Here is a 19694-nt window from a genome sequence, read left to right as displayed (position 1 = left end):
AGGATGGCTCTGTGGCCTCTGCCTCAGGTGCTAGGATGGCTCTGGATGCAACAGAGCGACGCCCCAGAGGGGCAGAGCATCGCCCCTGGTGGATGTGCCTGGTGGATCCCGGTTGGGCGCATGCGGGAGTCTGTCTGACTGTCTCCCCGTTTCCAGCTTCAGAAAAATGCAAAAAAATAAAAAATAAAAAAATAAAAAAATAAATAATATAAAAAATAAAGTAAAAATAAAAATAAAATGGATAAATAAAACCTGTCTCACAGGTCTAGTGTGAGAATGTAAGAAGACAGTGTAGGGTGCTTTGTAAATGCTACTGTTATTAAGAACCACTTATAATATTAATAACTAGTTTGTGCAAGGTCACACAGCTCATGAATGTCATAGGTGAGATGCAAATGCTGGGTGGTGTTTTCACTATGTCAGGCTGCCCCTTGTAAGACCAAGATTTAAAACATAATTCTGCCAATAACTAGCCGCATGACTCAGACAAACTGCTGCACCTTCCAAGAGCCATGCTCTCTTACTCTGAATAAAGGGGCCAAGAATTCTACCCTACAGAGCCCGCAGAAATACTAGAGAAGAAAATAACCAGTGAACACAAATGCACATTGTGTGCAAGGATGGGAACTATGATAACTGTGATGGGCACACTGAACAAGGACAAGTGTCTTCAGGCTGTCATGATCCAAGTGTGCTAGGTGGTGACATATGAAGCCAAAGCCACACATGGGGTGTCAAGGAGTTTGCAGGCAGCAAATGGCTTTGAGTTTACAGGGACTACACTAGCTCCATCCAATGGCTAGTCTTCTGTATCTTGCTAATGCTCCCCTGGAAAATTATAAGTGTAAACTTCCTTAGACACCATCAAAACATATTTCAAGAGTTTAACACATTTGGAAAATAATTCCACATAAAAATCAGCTTTAGGAACGAGCTGGCACGAGAAAGGGACATAGCCCGAATTCTAACAGGGTCAGATTGCAAGCGGCTCGCCACCCTCGGCACCTGAAAGGGTTTCTCAGCAATGGGGACCGAGTTCTTTCGGGAAACTTAAGCCGGGTGGGCTAACTGCTTGCTGAGCGGGTGTGTCCTCAGGCAGAAACAGGACATGGTGTCCCAGCCACCCCAGGCTGCCAGCGAGCTGACACATGCCCTGCACTCGTGCCCAGAGAGCAATGGATGTTCTCCCGGAGCAGAGCATGCGGACTCAGCCGTGCGCACACACCGCAGGGCCGACAGCTGATCAGAGGCACCACAGGCGTCTCCCCTTCTTACATCCTGAGCTGCTGGCTGCGAGGCTCAACTCACTTGACCCGCATACACAAAACGCCGTGAGATATTTCTGTACCTGGTTTTGCAGACTGACGGGAGGAGGTTCAGACAGCGATTCGCCCAGTCATACTGTTAGAAGAGGTGGAGCTGGAATTTAGCCGAGGTCCTTCTGACTTCAAGGACACTTCAAATCCTTGAGAGACTTGCCTAAGCAGACTTACTTTTCAGGATAAAGAAGAAAACCAAGAATCAGAGAATCCCAGGGGGGCAATTCTCAGTCCACCATCCCCCTGCCCCCAGGAAGGGGTCTCTCTCTTCCACCTGACAAATGGTCACCCACACAGTTGCTCCTGCAGGAACACCTTCCCTAACAGGGACTCACCATCTGTTTCAGCTGTAAGTTCTTTGCTCCACAGACATAGGGAATGTCAGCTTCCCATGAGCACCAAAATTCACATAGTTTTTCCCCTTTCTCTCTGCATTGCAGGTTAAATATACCAGAGGATCTGTAAAAGAATACTATGCTCCTTATCATGATGGTAACCACTGGCCTGAACTCATGTGGCTTGTGTGTGTTTAGACTTTCACAAGGCAAACATGTCCTTAAGGCACATATCTATCCCACCTGGGCACGCAAAGGTCCTGTCACGTGGGCCAGTGGTGGATGAGTCACTCCTCTGCCCACGGGGCACGCTCCTCAGCCATCACACAGGAGGACACAGTCCTGCTCTGCCACTTCTCTCACCCTCCCCTGCACACAGAGATGCACCCAGACAACAAACCAAACATCTGGCACAGGCTCAGGGTTGGGGGATGGGACATAGGTACTAAGACTGCCCAACTGAGCCACATTCAAAGTCAAGAAGCATCATTATTACTGATTCTTTACAGTCTAGGAAGACTTCATAAGAACAGACTCAGAGACAGACCTGGGAATCTCAGCTGCAGAGGGAGCCACTGAAAAACCAACTGTGAACTCAAGAACGTGCCCTCTTGATAAAGTCAGCAGTCAGCACCCTGGAGATTTAGCATTCCGAGAAAGGGCAGCTTGATTTATGATCATAAGGACAGCAATGCCGGGTGGGCTCTGAAAACATCACTTCCCAAAGAACCAGGGGTCCTTTCTGACTTGGCACTATGCCTGCCAGATTGTCAATATATACTAACAGCAAATATTGTGTGTGTGTGTGTGTGTGTGTGTGTGTGTGTGTGTATGTATGACAGAGACAGAGAGACAGAGAGAGGGACAAACAGACAGGAAGGGAGAGAGATGAAATGCATCAATTCTTCGTTGTGGCACCTTAGTTGTTCATTGATTGCTTTCTCTTATGTGCTTTGATCGGGGGGGGGGCTACAGCAAACCAAGTGACCGCTTGCTCAAGCCAGCGACCTTGGGTTCAGGCTGGTGAGCTGTGCTCAAACCAGATGAGCCCAGGCTCAAGCCAGTGACCTTGTGGGTTTTCTTGGGGTTTCGAACCTGGGTCCTCTGCGTCCCAGCCCAACGCTCTATCCACTGTGCCACTGCCTGGTCAGGCAATATAGCAAATATTTTAGTCAACAAATGACTAAGGAAACAAATGGAAGAACACATATCAAAGACAAATATCTCACTCACAGATTTGGAAAAAAGCATTCAAACATGCATCAATATTGGAAATATTTCCTCTAAAGAAGCAGACTCTCTCCCCAGACTGTTCACACCCCTCCTTAGGCTGAATTTTCTCATGGCATCCTTTTCAGAATATTCCGGTGAGGAAACAAAATCACAAAGGGTGGGAAGCAAACCATGAGTCCTCAGATCAACTGGATCACACCAGCCTGACCCCCAGAGAGGCTGAACCAAGCCGGAATGCCCAGAGGGATCCCAAGGCCTCCGTCCTGCTATCAGGAGCCCTGGCCATGGGCCATCTGCACTTGGACATCTGCAAAGCACCTCAAATGCATCGTGTTCAAATTTAGGTCAAGACATTTCTACCCAAACCTGGTAGTCTTCCACCTTTTCTCCTTCTTTTTTTTCTTTTAGCTTAGAATGGCAAGGCCATGATCCACTTCCACATCCAGAAACCTGGAGGTTGTCCTTCCTACTTTCTCCTTCCTCATAGCTCTCTTTAACCATTGGGTGCTGCCAATTTTATCTCCTAATATCTCAACGCGCCTCTTCCTTCTCAACCTTGCTGCCATTGCACTAACCCTATCCAGTAATATTTCTTACTGGCATGAATGCAAAAGCTTCCTCTCAACTGGCTTCCCCACGATCACTCCTGCACCCTGCAGCCCATTCTCAAGACAGCTGTCAATACGCTCTCTTGTAAATATCAAATTGGTGATATCACTCTCCACACATACAACACACATACATCAGCCTTTGCTCCAAGTCCTCCAATGGTCCCCATGCTCTTAGAAGAAAGAGAAACAAAAGTCCTTAACAAGGCCTACAAGGCCCTGACCCCTCTCTTCCTCCTGCCTCACCTCACACTCTTCCCCACTCTCTGCACTCAGGTCATACTGACCCTCTCCAGTCTCTGAAAGCACTCAGCTGCCACCCACCTTAGGGGCCATGCTGGCCCAAGTACCGAGACAGCCCTTCCCCAGCGTCATCCACTCCCTTACCTAACTGGCTCCTAACGATCCTTGAGAGCTCGGCTCAGATGGCACCTCCTAAGCAAAGCTATCTCCAACCACCTGCAGTAGATCAGAACCCCTATCGCGGGACCTCATGGCAACTTGTCCCCTTCTTTCATAGCACTTATTCTAATTTGGAATTTTACATTTATTGCAACTATTTTAAAGTGCCAGACTCTCCCAAGAGACTGTAAGCTACTTAAAGGCAGGGATCATGTGTCATGTTGGTTTTGTCATTTTATTCAGGTCTGACACACAGTAGGTAGTCAATAAAAATCCACTGAATGAATACATAAAATGGAGCTCTTTTCTGAGTTTATTGCAACCGATCACACCGGGTCCTTTTCTAACAGCATTCCCGAGCTGCTCTCGAGTTTTCCTCGGTACTTGGGACTGTGGATGTTTTGTCATCTCTCCTCATCCCGCTCTAGGGGTTATCTTCTGCAGAGGAAAAGATCATGGCACTGTCATCACGGTTACCACAGTAACATTTACGGAGGACTTACCATGTGTTAGACGCTGTCAAGAACCACACGTGTGGTATTCACTTAGTCCTCACAGTGCTCTGAGGTCTACCTTATGCAACCCTATTTCGCTGAGGAAAAACTGAGACTCAGAGAGGTTTTTCTCAAACTTGGCGGGGCCAGGTTTTGAATCTCGGGCTAACTCTAAAGTCTGTAGTCTGAATTACAACCTGCTGCCCCGTGAAACGGGGCCAATAACACCTTCTCATCGTGATGTCATAAAGATTCCAGCACAGTTGGCATTTGGTAAAGGGTGGCTATTATTCCTCTTGTGGTGCTGGAGGCATGTGGGGAGGGATAACATTTACATTTTACCCAGAAGAGAGCTAATCAGACTGCCCTTCTGGGGCTGAAACAGCTGGATTTGGTTTGAAAAAGAGACTTTTATGAAAAGCAGCATGCTGCGGCCGTTCCAACACAGAGTGTAGGAGAGGGGAGGTGACATACTAACAAACCAACCCAAAGATCTCTGGCCCTGGGAATTAGCCATTCTGAATGAACGTGGGGTTCCCTTCGCAAACCCGGACACCAGGCGTGCAACAGTTCCTTGAATTCCTTTCGCTACTCCTAATTTCTACCTCCCTGCAACAGAGTCACAGAGAGGGCACACTGCATTTGGATTCCAAGCCTGAATTCTGATGTGCCCAGGCTGAGCAAACTGGATCCACCAAGGTGCCTGGGCCTCCGTCAGAGCCTTGGGGTCCGGGGAAGCCAGCAGATGACAAAGACCAGGTGTCACCTCTGTAGCTGGTCTGGGGTTGATCCAGTCTTCTGATCGCCCCTCCTTTTCCTGCCAGTCCCCTTAGGCCACGGAAAGAAGAAGAGTAGCTAAAGCATCTGAGTTCCTACTGCATGTCAAGCTCATTTATATACACATGTTCATGTAGTAAATTAATCCTCACAGCAATCTTGAGTAACATGTGTTACTATCTTGACTTTATAATCAAGGAAACTGCAGTTTAAAGAGATTAAATGACTTGGGATAAATCACTTCACAGCAAGAGGTGAAACTGAGACTCAAATCCAGTTTTATTAGGTTGCAAAGTCTGTTTTTCTTTCGTTTGTCACACCAGAAGACTTACAATGACTGAGTCTACAGGAAAAGCTATGGAAATCACCTGGATGTGTGGGAGTGAAGCCACGAAAGCCCATTCCTGCCCCGCGCTCCCTCTGCTTACTGAGCACTGCTCCTGCGTCAGGCACTGCGCTGGGTGCCAGGTACAGAGGTGGACAAGCTGTGACCCCTGCTCCTGGGAGGTTCCCAGTCCAGTGACGGGAGCTTTCTTGGGAAAACAGGGCAGGAGCAAATCAGGACACCAAGCAAGAGCGAGAAGGCAAAGGGTTCTAAAACAGCTGAAGCAAGGGATTCTTAAGACAGCTACTCAAAACCTGGCTGCATCACCTGGAATCACCTGCAGGATTGTTAGAACCAAAAACATCCAGGCATTCAATTCTGAGGTTCCACAGATATGCAACAGGGCCCGGGAATCTGTACATTTAACAATTATCCAAGTGACTGAACAGAACTGGTTACAGGCCAGGAGAACAAAACCACCACCAGTGCGCTCCCGCCCCTTTGCAGGCAGGACAGCAGAGGGACAGGCAGGGCGCAGGAACGAGCCCAAGGGCACACGGAGCCAGCGCTTCAGACTCGGGTTTCCAGCTCACTGCCAAATGACCTGCAGTCCTCTTCAAAAATTCAGAATGATTTACTTTGAAGCATTATAGGTACACATGATATATCTTACGTACATGGATTAGGTAGTTTTTTTTAAGAACAATGTTATGTCCCTACTAGAAAATTATTATTATTTTTTTTTTACCAAGGTACAGTGTAGAAAATAACAAAGATCAATTCAGGAGACTGAAATTATATCTGAAGACATAGGATGGACAGAGGTCTCCATGAGAGAAGATTCTGACCCACTCCTACCCCTGACCACCTCCATCCTCAGGGATCACCAAAGAGCAGAAACTTTTTTCACTAGTCAGGGACGGTGCTTCGAGGTCCTGGTTCCAGCACTGGGGTGGAGTGACGGGCTCTGGCAGCTGGCTACAGCCTTGCCATACCCACAGCATCTTCCTCCACCTAGACGGAGACATTCTGGTCCCTGCAAAAGTGAGGGGCCTCCTGCTGCTGACTTCTGTGCAGGAAGCTCACTCCCCTTGTCTCACTAGAACGGCTGAAACGTCCTCTGTTCCTTTCAGCTTTAGATTCTTCCCACTGGCGAGGTGCTGGAGACAGGTGAAGGCCGGATGTGCACAGGGGCTCTGAGGCTTGAGGGGAAGCAGGCCCTTCTGCAGGGTCTCCTGTGAGCTCCCCGAGCAGCAACCCATCGGCCACCTCCACCGGGTCCTCTTCCTGGGTCACTGCGGTGTGCCTGCCTCTGCTTGTCCGAGACTCAGAGCAAACTCTTCGCATCCCGCCTCACCTTCTTCCTGTCCATCTTTCTGGTAGAAGCGGCTAAGTGAATTGCAGTTCTCTTTGCCTTCTAAGGCTCAGGGGCCAGGGCTGCTCCTTCCCCTTCCAGTCGCAGGCCGCAGGCTGAGAAGGGAGCCCAGGAGCAGTGGCTGGAGAGGTGGGGAGGGGGGACTCAGGAAAGCTCCGTGGAGAAGCTGAGCGGGGAACGGATCCAAGGAGGGGCTGGGCAGCAAGGCTGAGGGAGGGCAGCTGCACGAGGCCTGGAGGGGAGACTCGGGCTTCGGAAACCAGCCTCCCTCCTGGCTCTGTCCCTGGACTCCTGGGCAAGTCACGGCCTTCTGTTAGCCTCATTTCCCCATCTGTAAGTGAAAAAAACTGAACTAACTAGCTTGTGTCCATGGTTCCCATCCAGATTCTGAAATTTGAAATTTTCATTTTTATTCTCTTTGGCATTGGGTACAAATGACTAAGATTGACACTGTGACTCAATAATAAATGTTTATAATCCAGAATCATAGATTCTGAAATCTTAGAGCTAGAAGAGAGTGATGAAACCAGTTCTGTCTTTCCTACCTATTTGATAATAAGGAGATAAAGGCCCTGAGAAGGCCTGTGAGTTCTGTGAGTGCAGGAACTTCTTATTCTCTACTGCACGCCTGACACATTTTCAAAAATGTTTGTTGAATGAATGGTCTCCCTTCAAGGTCATGCAGCCTGGGGGCAGGGGCTGCCTTACTTAGACGAAGGGAGCAAGATAAGGCCAAAGCCTCAGGCTGCTTCTGGCCCCTGCAGATATGGTGCTGGAGAGCCGTAACAGAGCCAGGAACAACTGCTCCAGGCTGGTGGTGCCAGCGGCGGCCGGGCCACAAAGTGGGCTTCTGCTGCAGCCCTCCGTGCTGCGCATAATGAATCACGTGATATCAATTACAGCATTCAGTTAACAAGCTCGTGTCTGCCTGTGCATTGCCAATGAGTGCCCTGCAATTTGCCACGGATCTGCAGTTAATATGTGGCTGAACAAGTGGGCAGAGGATTTCAAACATTCCAAGCCCAGGGAAATCAGGTGGTTAGTTTGTTTTTGGCAACTACTGGCCTCAATGATCGGGCAGCAGTATGTAGGGATGTACTTATCCTCTCTGCAGAGCAGGTCTGTGTCCTGGGTACACTATCCTGTCCTGGAAGGAACAGGCTGTCGGACTCAGATAAGACCAGCTGGAGAAAGCCATCACTGTACAATTTTCTGTGAAGTACTGGAAAACATAGGGCAGGGATAGAATGGTAATTAAAAAGTCTCACCTCCCGCAGTTTGATGGATGGGTCATTTGGTCATCAGCTCTGAAATTTCACACAGGATTCAAAATCTGGCTGCACTAAACATGAACTGTGTGGTCTTTGAGGAAGTCTCTTTCTCTGTGACTTGATTTCCATATCTACAAAATGGGGATAATAATACCTACTGTGCAGGGGAATTTGCAAGGATTAAGTGACAGAATGCAGCTCAAACCCAGAATAGCAGCTGGCATGTAGTGGATGCACAATACATGGACCTCCTACCATGTTCAAGATATTTTCTGAAGGGATTCTCATCCCTTAATGAAGACTGGGGCCAGGACCCTAGGCAAACCCAGAGCAGAGCCTCCGTGTCTCAGATGTGTGTGTTTCCCCTTCAGTGGTTCCACAGTGACGATTACACCTGCATTCATGAGCGGATGTCAGATCTGCCTCTTCACCTCCACCAGGCTGCCAAGAGAAGAGAAGTGAGCAAGCCTCCCAGTGCGAGGGGAGGCTGCTCATTCCTCCAGCAGCACCGCTGCAGCCCCTGACCTACTTTCTTACTAAAAATAGCCCCTCTTAGGTCACTGCTGCAAATTGAATTCCGCTGCTTCCCTGCACCCGGTAAGCAGGTGGGTGGGCATCAGAACACATTCAGTGAGCAGGAGCCTCTGCTTATGTGGCGCATGGCTGGCCAATAAGCAAGCATGCGCAGAGGGCAGAGGGCTCCTGCGCCCACCCCACCAGGCCCTTTGCACAGCGCAGAGCTGCCCTGGCCCTGTGGGGATGCCTTGGGGTGGGGAGCAGGGGAGAAGCCGCAGGGAGGGAGATTCTCATTCCTGGGCTCTGAAGTCTGCTAGAACTGAATTCAAATGAGCACCATGCACTCTTGTTATTTAAACTTGAGCAAGACAACTTTTCTTTGTCTCAGTTTCCTGATCTGTAAAATGGAGATAATAAAACTGACCTTCAGGTTTTGTACAGGGAAAATATGTTGTGTGTAAAGCAGTCCTCGGCATGGAATACGTGCTCAGTAGTGAGGCTAATGCAGTTACTTTCTATTGTTGGTTACTCCACCATGCCCTCTTGCTGATGCCTCTCACAGCTGGGGCAGCCAGGGATAAGGAGACCATTCCCAGAACTAGAAAGATTTTAAGCTGAAAGCGCCCTAGAGTGACTAAGGTCAAGGGTTCCCACACACGGCTAAGCAATACAAGAACCAAGATGGTCTGTTACCAATACTGATTCCAGGGTCTTGCCTTGGGGATTAGGAATCAGGAAGTCTTCTCTGACGTGGGAATCTTCACTTCAATAAGCTCTCCATGTGATTCATATGCACTGCCAGGACTGAGAACCTCTTAGTCCAATCACCTCCCAACAGATGACGAGCATCCTTCTAGGAAGTCAGCGAAATTAACCCTGGACTGGAAGGGTAGTAGGTGTTCACCCGCTGGACAAGGAAGGAAAGGGCATTTCAGGAGGAATAAACAGGACATACAAAAGCATACTCACACTTGTCAGAATGGCGCTCATTAACAAATCAACACACAATAGGTGCTGGTGAAGGTGTGGAGAAAAGGGAACCCTCCTGCACTGCTGGTGGGAATGCAGAGTGGTGCAACCACTGTAAAAAACAGTATGGAGTTTCTTCAAAAAATTAAAAATGGAACTGCCTTTTGACCCAGCCATCCCACTTTTAGGAATATATCCTAAGAATACCAAATCACTGATTCAAAAGGAGAAATGCATCCCCATGTTTACTGCAGCATTGTTTACAATAGCCAAGATCTGGAGACAGCCCAAGTGTCAGTGGATGAGTGGATTAAAAAGCTGTGGTACATGTATACAGTGGAATAGTACACTGCCATGAAAAAGAAGGAAATCTTACCTTTTGCAATGGCATGGATGGAATTGGAGACTATTATGCTAAGTGAAATAAGCCAGGCAGAGAAAGACAAATATCATATGACCTCACTTATATGTGGATTCTAATGATCAAAGTGAACTGAGGAATGAAAGAAGTAGAGGTAGATGCAGGGTCACAGGAAGCAGAGGGACAGCTGTCAGAGGGAAGGGGGATGAGGGGATGGGATCAGAGAAGCTGAAGGGATTAGTGAAATTCTATATACATAACACAGAGATACAGATAACAGGACAGCGAATCCCAAAGGGAAGGGAGGAGGGGGGCACTGGGGGACAAGAGGGTGGGGGTGAGGGAGTTACATGAGTGAGACACTTGAATTCATGTTGACACAATAAATTAAAATTAATAAAAAAGATTTTTAAAAAAGCACATGGGGAGAAAGGCGTTTGTTAGGAAAAGGTTCTACGGTCATCACAGTGAGGTCACCATCTATGGTAAATAGTGGTGGCACAGGGCTAGCTTGTGGGAGCCAGATCATGATAAACATCTTTAACCATAAAGTTTTTCTAAAGATCTTTCCACAGGAAACAGTTCCAGAATATGAATTAATAAATGAAAGTGAAAGGCTCTTGATAGAGTTCCAAAGGATTTTTGTAAAAGTGACCAACTGTTGTTACAAATGAAAGGGTAAGGCCCCGCGAGGCTGCATGTCCTGTCCCAGGCACTGCTGAATGGGGTGGGACCCAGGGCACCGTCTGAGTCTCCGATCGGGCCGGTGCTCCTTCTGTACATCACACCGCCTTCCAACAGGCCAAGGCTAGACCTCTGCAGCCAGGTCTCTGATCACTTCTTTTTTTCTTTCCTTTTTATTTTTTTAATGTTTATTTGTTTATTTATTTATTTTAGAGAGAGGAAGGGAGAAAGCAGGGGAGAGACAGGAATATCTGTTCCTGTGTGTGCCCTGACTAGGGACTGAACCAGCAACCTTTGCACTTTGGGACGACGCTCTAACCAACCGCACAATCTGGCCAGGGCTGATCACTTCTAACTTAGGATTTTAGGTCAGCAATGTACATGGGTAGGCGATGAGAATAGTGTGTGTATGCTTACATGTACATGTGAAGCTCTACATATGAGCCTATCTTCCTAACTTTATCATGCATGCTCCCCTACCAATGACAATTTCTGTTCTGTCAACCCTAGCATATGTTACACTGTCTTACCTCCACACCTCTGATCCTACATAAAATGTCTCCTGTTCTCCTAGTCAAAGTCCATGCTTATTTTTTATTTTATTTTATTTTTTTCATGCCTATTTTTTAAAAAGAAAGATCTACATAATCCAAAAAGCATTTCCAGACTATGAGCATTTACTATCAATAACATACACATGTGATACTTATTTGTTTTGCAGCATCCTTGTATAAGTGTAAAATTATTTAAGCTTACCTGCAGAATAAAAGTTTGATTTAGGCCTCTGTTATTAAAAAGAAACAAAACACTCCCCTACTACCACCCTCCTAAAGCTAATGGAATAGATCTACTTCAGAAAGGCACTTCTAGAGCTCGAGTCTGATGGGCTCAACACAGGCTGTTCAAACCTGCTGCACCTTGCATAGCACGGTAGCAAACATTTTGGGAGACTGGAAAGAGCCCTGGACTGGGAGACAGTAAGTTTCCACGTGCTGAGGACCTACTCTGACCAGGCACAATGCCAGTTGCTTTATATATATGACTTAGAATAATATTAAAATAACCCCAGCAAGGGAAATATTATTCTCTCCATTTTATTGATGCGGTATGTTGTGATCTGAGAGACTGAGTCACTTGCTCAGAATCAACACCATTAGTGAGTGTCAAAACCAGGATTTAGCCTGACCAGGTGGTGGCGCAGTGGATAAAGCGTCGGACTGGGATGCAGAGGACCCAGGTTTGAGACCACGAGGTCGCCAGCTTGAGCGCAGGCTCATCTGGCTTGAGCAAAGCTTGGACCCAAGGTCGCTGGCTTGAGCAAGGGGTTACTCGGTCTGCTGTAGCCCCACGGTCAAGGCACATATGAGAAAGCAATCAATGAACAACTAAGGTGTCGCAACGAAAAACTAATGATTGATGTTTCTCATCTCTCTCTGTTCCTGTCTGTCTGTCCCTGTCTATCCCTCTCTCTGACTCTGTAAAAAAACAAACAAACAAACAAAAAAACACCAGGATTTAAACCCAGGCATGTCTGACTCAAAAACCAATTTTTTCTGCTTTACTACACTGTCTCAAAACTGAAACTGTTCTACTTCAGGCACATCATGAGAAGGCAGGGTTCTTTGGAAGAGACGATAATGCTGGGAAATATAGAAGACAGCAGGAAAAGAGGAAGACCAAGTATAAGATGGACTGACTCCATAGAAGAAGCCAAAGGCATCAGTCTACAGGAGCTGAGCAGGGCTACTGAGGACAGGACATCGCTCAGTCATAGGGTCGCCAGGAGTCGCTGACTCAACAGCATGTAACACACACACACACTGGCTCAGCAAATGTCATTTCAGTTCTAACTCTGCTATTACCAAGCTATATGATCCCCAAGGAGGCTCTCTTAGTCCTAGCCTTCTCAACCGAAAGTAGGGATAATTCTCTCTCCATCCTGTCCCTCACTCCTCCCTGCCCACACACAAGCTATTGCCATGATTAAATGATACAATGAGTGTAAGAGATCCAGATGGACATACTGATTATTATTAGAGTCCTGAACATCACAACTGGTCATTCTGATGATGACTAGAGACCCTGCCAAGATCCCCTGTCACTTCAGAAGAATTTAATTACACTCATTAGACAGCCTCTTCTAGCAACAGAAAGTGAATGCCTGCAATGCATTTCATAATAATCCTCAAAGAGATCTGAAACAAAGAGGTTAATACTCAGAGAAAAATGCATTAACCAAATGCTGCATTACCAGAGCACTCGGGGGAATCATGGTTTCCCAGGACATTTTACTGGGCCATCATTTATATGTGTGTATTAGTACATAATGCACAACATCAGCCTGTTTCTAGAAACAAAATTTAGCAGAAGGGAGGCTGGGCTCAGACTTCACCCCCAAGGGGTCAGAGAGAAACCGGTTTGGGGCATTTTTCCAGTTTTCCAGAGGCTTCTGGTGAAATGTCAGGAGACCTGGCCTGTAGTTCAGATTCTGCTGCTTACTGGCTGAACAACCTTGGGCAAGCTCCTTGACCACTCAGTCTCAGTTTCCTTTCACATAAAACACTCAGCATCTATATGTGGGTGCCAGGAGGGGCGCCGGCACTGTGGGGCCCTGTGGGTATGTAAGTATCCTGAGAACAGAGTGGGAACCCAGGACCTGATACAAAATAATTACCGCTTTTCTCCCCTAAGGTATGGAGTCAGCCACACTGTGAACACGAGCAGGGGTGATGCATGAGAGTCCTCCCAAGTTTCAGGCGATGGAGGTTTGAAGGCCAGTGTAACAGTGAGAAACCTTGCTGAAGACTAGAGCAAAACACTTGTGTTCAAGCATTATCACAGATTTCCTTAAGCTGATGGCGCCCAAGGAGACTGCTGGCTACTAATGGGGGAAATGACGTGGCTGTGAAGGCAGGAGCACGCGCCTTCAGAGAAGCTGGACGGGCCCCTCCGCGCCGCCAGCCCGACCCTCCTCTGCTTACACAGAAAGGATAAAGGGCCACTGGAGGAAGACACCACTGTTTTAAACCTTAGGTTGGATTGAACTAAAAATAAAACTGTGATTCAAATGCCTATTACTGAGTCGTCTGCTTTTGCCTTTTCAAACCAGATTGTCTCAGCCCTCATCAAATCCACATCCCCAGGTGCTCGTTCCCACAACTCAGAGACACCAGGAAGAAGTACTGAGAGTTTAATGAGCACTCGGTACCATGCTGGGCCCTTTACACCTGTGATCTCATCTGTGCTGTACAACAACCCTGCCAGATATGATCGCTCCCATTTTACAGATGAGGAAACTAAGGCCCAGTTGGATGACATTACATGTCAAAGGTCACTCAGCTAGTAAGTGGCAATGCTGAGAACAGAACCCAGGTGCATCTAACTCCAGGCTCTCTTAAATGCATGTTACCACATTTCCCAGTATGAAGCTGAGCTTCATTTTAGGCTTAGTGAGTGATGAGAGCAGCGCTGCTGTCCACTTTACCTCCCGGCTCTGGGAGGCACTCAGCAAAGCAGCCATCTAGTGATTCACTCCTGTGACTGGCAAGACTTCTCTCAGTTATAGCTTCAGCAGCTGCTAGATCTGCTACACCACCCCACCCCCTCCAGCTGGCTCAGGGAGGCGGATTTATTTATATACGAATTTCAGTGCCCTCAAGGCATAATAATCAGAGACTTTCTGGTGGCAAAAATGCCATAAATCATAATAAAGGACAAGAGGAGTCAGGGTTGGGAAGATAACAGGAGAGAGGATGTTCTGAAAAGCACAACAGTAGGTACAGGTGCAATAGAGGAACTCCCAATGTTAACAGAAACAGTTCCCTAGCAGTTTCTGCATCTGATTCTCATAACACCCCAGGTAGATGTTAGTATCTCCATTTTATAGATGATGAAAGTGTGATTCTGAAAAGTTCAGGTCCCAGGTCCAAGGTCTAACAGACTGGATTAGAGCCTGAGTCTCCCAATTCTCATCCAGTGCTTCACCCAACCCAGCCAGTCCTAAAAGTTGTGAAGAGACAAAACTGTGGGACCTGCAGAGAAGGCACCTGTCGTTCTGCCGCCCTGCATGACAGGACCGGGGCGGGCAAAGCGGCCGTGTCAGGGAGGTGGGCAAAGCGGCCGTGCCAGGGAGGTGGGCAAAGTGGCCGTGCCAGGGAGGCCGCCAAGTGCGGAGCCTCAGGCTCGAGAACCTGAACACTTCTCCTGATCCCACCTTGGATACCTGCTAACTGTGTGACCCTGGGCAAGTCACTGAATCTCTCTGCCTTGACTTCCTCCCTTATAAAAGGTGGCTAGCCTGACCTGTGGTGGCACAATGGGATAAAGCCGTCGACCTGGAACACTGAGGTTGCCGGTTCGAAACCTTGGGCTTGCCTGGTCAAGGCACATATGGGAGTTGATGCTTCCTGCTCCCCCCCCCCTTCTCTCTCTCTCCCCTCTCTCTAAAAATCAAGAAATAAAATATTTTAAAAAAATAATAAAAAAAAATAAAATAAAAGGTGGCTAATAGTAGTATCTACCTTAATAGTCGGCATGACAGTTACACAGAAAGAAAGGAGCCGTGCAAACCCGTGCCTGACACCAGGGCACACACTAGGTGTCCCTGGCTGTCACTGTTTCATCATTCTCATTGCGAAGACGGACCCCCAGCACTCTGTTGAGTACACAGGAGGTGCTCACACAAGAGGTGCTCAGTGAAGGCTCACGCCCTCTCCTTCCTCATGCTCCCGAACCTCCCAGGGCACAACCCCCCCCCCCCATTAGCTGCAACCCTGTGGAAAGGAGGTCTTGGCCTGGAAGTTGGGAGAGCAGAGGGTGCTCCTTGCCAGGCAGCCTGACCGGGCTGGCCTTGTTTTCTGGGACAGAGAGCTGCTGCACCGAGTCATTCAGTAGACCTCATGCTATGTGCTTTCAGGCCACTCCCCAGAAACCAGTTACTCCACCCTGGATTTTCCTCTGGGAGGCAGGGCCTTTGCACTGTAGAGGCTCCTCCCAAGGCCCTAACCCTCACAATGACTTCCTAATACATAGGGAGAAAGTTTTGCAAAATGAGAAGGTCCCTGCACAAGCCGGCTAGGAAAGCGGTCTCTGCCCTGGGCCAAATCACTGCCACAGCAGAAATGATCAGACAAGTCATACTGATGTGCCACTTTGAAAGGCACCGAATGCCACACCCTACACCAAGGCCACTTCGCGGAAACACTCTCCACAGATACAAAAAAAGGCATGGTAAGTAGATCAACCTCACTAACCTCTACTAAAACAACATCCTGATCTTTCCGAAGAGCTGAAAGTCTTCATTCCCATCTCCTACTTCTATTTAGATGGCCCACAGGCATCTCACGCTCATTTACATTCAAAAAGAAATTCATCACCTGCCTTAGGCCTGCTCCTTCCACTCTAGTATTTCTTCTCAGGCAGTGAGGATACATCTACTGTCTACTGAGTGGAATACTGGGTACCATCCTGGTCCTGGCCACTCTTCCCTTCTCCACCCTGCTCACACTGTTAATCCCAAAGAGCTGAGTCGCTCTTCCAAATCTCTTCTTACTCTCCATCTCAGTTGCCACTACTTAATTCCGGTCCTCATCACACCCCTCCCTGAAGGCAATGCTCTGCTGTCACTACCTGTCCCTCTGTTTCCAGACTGTCTCTCCTTCCACTTGGCCTGTCTGTCCCAGAATGATTTTCTTAAATAAGGTGACTAATTGTCCTCCTTTAGGGAGGACAGTCCTTCTTTTGTAAAAAGTGTCCCTCCCTCAAAAAGTGTCCTTCCACATGTCCTCCTTTTTGATATTGGAAGACTAATATGTAAATGTTTGTATTCGATGGATGCAGAGTCGATCCATTGCGTGGGATGTGACATATTTGTATTTGACATGACAGTTTGTCAAGGATCACTACAATGTGGCGAGACGCGATTCTGAAACGCATGCACTCCACATGGTAAACCTTGAGAGAGCATGCGATATACCGAGCGCGCAAATGGCTTTGTGTACTTCTTACTGAAACATGACACAGCACATGACATTGTAGATTCATGATTATTTCTTTCTCAGTGAATATTCAATCATAAACAGATAAGCACAATTCACGTTTTATTAATTCATTATCTATTTAATAATTTCCAAATACGTATAATTTTATTTACAAGTATTTTCCTGAAATTTGGGTTTTAAAGTGGAAATCTAACCTCAAATCATATCTATTAATAACACATTTTGATTAAATAGTTGCATAAAACAGATGTTTTTTAATTAGAAAATGATAAATACACCTGAATATCACTCCACATTAGTGGTTTTGTTTGATATTTAGTTTTACTAAATGAGTACTTTTTTCATACAATTATTATTAAAAATTAATAGGCATGTAAGCATAATTACAAGATAAAATATTACAAATGTTTTTATTATGCATCTATCATATTATTGTATATTACTGTTGCAATGAATAAAATGTTTCTTTTATTTATGATATTATTTTATTCAATTATTTTTGTCCTTTTCATTGTAAAAAAGTTGGCCACCTTATCTTAAAATACAAGCTGAACCTTGTGATGGTCATTTTCCATGCCAATTTGTACCCAGTTAGTCAATTAAACACTAATCTCAATGTTGCTATGAAGGCATTTACAGATGTGATTGACAACTCTAATCAGTTGACTTTATTTATTTATTTACTTATTTATAACTAAATACTTATTTTATTGATTTTAGAAGAGGAAGGGATACAGCGAGAAGGAGACAGGAAACACTGGTTTGTTCCTGTGTATACCCTGACCAGGGATCGAACCAGCAACCTCTGTGCTTTGGGACAATGCTCTAACCCAGTGGTCCCCAACCTTTTTTGGGCCACGGACCAGTTTAATGTCAGAAAATATTTTCACAGACCGGCCTTTAGGGTGGGACGGATAAATGTATCATGTGACTGAGACAAGCGTCAAGAGTGAGTCTTAGACGGATGTAACAGAGGGAATCTGGTCATTTAAAAAAAATAAAACATCGTTCAGACTTAAGTATAAATAAAACAGAAATAATGTAAGTTATTTATTCTTTCTCTGTAGACTGGTACCAAATGGCCCATGGACCAGTACCGGTCCGTGGCCCAGGAGTTGGGGACCACTGCTCTAACCAACTGAGCTATTCCAGTCAGGGCTCTGCTCTGTTGACTTTTGTAAAGGAGATTATTCTAGATCAGTGGTAGTCAACCCAGTCCCTACTGCCCACTAGTGGGCGTTCCAGCTTTCATGATGGGTGGTAGCAGAGCAACCAAAGTATACATATAAATAAAAAGATAGATTTAACTATCGTAAGTTGTTTTAGAAAGATTTATTCTGCCAAACTTAGCAAAAATCCGACATAAAGTACTTGGTAAGTAATTATTATTATATGCTTTAACTTGTTGTAACTCTGCTTTATAAATTTTATAAAGTAAAGTTACTTCCCTACTTTATAAAGCACCATTACTGTGGAACCGGCAGGCGGTTAGAAAATTTTACTACTAACAGAGATACAAAAGTGGGCGGTAGGTGTAAAAAGGTTGACTACCCCTGTTCTAGATAGTGTGGGTGGATCTGATCTAATTAGTTGAAAGGCCTTAAGAAGAGAATGAGAGTTTTTCTGAGGAAAAAGTTCCTGCCAACAGACTGTAGTGTGAGCTGGCCTTTCCTAAAGATTTGCCCCATGGGTTTCAGACTTGCCCGGGCAGCCTCAATAGTTGTTGTAAAGCCAGTAGCCATGGCCACCATCACAGCCGCCTGGCCAGTGCAGGTTCATATTAGATTCAAACAGACGGTAATGAAACAACAGAGCCAAAAACTGGTGAGCCATCACCTTTAATCCTAGCTTGCACCCGGCGGGCAAGAAATACACACAGTGGGAAAACACTTCCCTTTCCATTCAGGGCTCTCAAAGCCACTGACTTACTTATCCGAGTTTCCTAGAATCAAAGGTTTCTACCTCACCAGCCTTATTCACCTCTGTTTCCCATCTCCTCTCTGCACAAACTCTACACAAACTGGCTTCTCCTTCAGCACTCCACCATCTTGGCTGGTTCTCCTGGCCTCCTCCATGTGGCCTTTCTCTGATTTCTTACAGCATGGGCTCCTCCTAGAACATAATCACTCTTCCCTGGAACAACGTGATCTCTCTTCCTTTTTGAAACCTTTTGGCACGAAAGCCCTCACCCAACACACATTAATATAATCACGCCTATCCCAAGCAAGAAGGGCAACTAATATTATCATCTGGGCAACAGGCTTCCACGTGGGCAGTGCCATCTTTAACAAAGTAAGCATACTATATTTTATCTGCGGAACAGTTGTGTAAGCTGAGTCTTTGCATTAAATCTCTCAATATATGTCTCCTACTGAGTCTGTTTCTCTGGTTGAACTTGGGATGATCTACTCTGCCTCTGAAACAAAATGACTATTTTGATAGAAACTATTAGACTGGTAAAAATTGGTAGCTGGGTCACTCCAAGTTTCGGCAAGGATGTAGGGCTACAGAATCTTCACGTACTAGTGTCCTGTAGCAGACATTAAGCTAGGTTCTTCACATATACTATCTCATTTAATTGTCATAACAACTCTGAGTAGTCCATTCTCTTTCTCTACACAGGAACACTGAGACTCAGAGAGGTTGTACTTCACTCAAAGTAACAGCTAGAAAATGGCAGAGCTGAGATTTAAAACCTAGTCAGGTTTCTTTTATGGACTTAGTGTCCCCCCAAAATCACATCAAATTTATCTGAGAATTATAATAAAACAATATTAAACCTATGATACTCTATCTTGCTTTTTAAATAAAAATTTTCTTTTATAACCATGTTAACACTTTTTTTATATCAAAAAGTCTGGATAAAACAAGGTCAGGCTGTGGCCCTTAATAGAGGGAAAAGGTGGGATACACCTGGAAAGCCAACAAAAACCATCTAGCGCAGTCTCCAATGTGTAAGACAGAACCCAAAACAGAAAGAAAAAAAGTTGAAGAAACAGAAAGAGGGTAAAGAGCAAAAGAAAACA

General features: G+C 46.2%; 1 protein-coding gene across 7 annotated transcripts in view; it reads right to left on the bottom strand.

Moving 5' to 3' along the window:
• Positions 1 to 19694, bottom strand: part of SERGEF (secretion regulating guanine nucleotide exchange factor) — a 224031-nt gene that overhangs the window by 48703 nt on the left and 155634 nt on the right. The window contains exons 11-12 of one of the 7 annotated variants that reach the window (XR_010748958.1): positions 9349 to 9562; positions 5529 to 8090 (exon numbers count right to left, since the gene is read on the bottom strand). The exons of 5 other annotated variants lie outside the window; for them this stretch is intronic. The gene's annotated coding sequence lies outside the window, so the exon portion shown is untranslated. Of the gene's footprint in view, positions 1 to 5528; positions 8091 to 8178; positions 8271 to 9348; positions 9563 to 19694 lie in introns of those variants that run through there. One more of the 7 variants, XR_010748959.1, reaches the window with a different exon arrangement.

This window comes from Saccopteryx leptura, chromosome 1 (assembly GCF_036850995.1).
Source record: "Saccopteryx leptura isolate mSacLep1 chromosome 1, mSacLep1_pri_phased_curated, whole genome shotgun sequence".
Taxonomy (NCBI): domain Eukaryota; kingdom Metazoa; phylum Chordata; class Mammalia; order Chiroptera; family Emballonuridae; genus Saccopteryx; species Saccopteryx leptura.
This window is presented reverse-complemented; position numbering and strand designations above follow the sequence as displayed.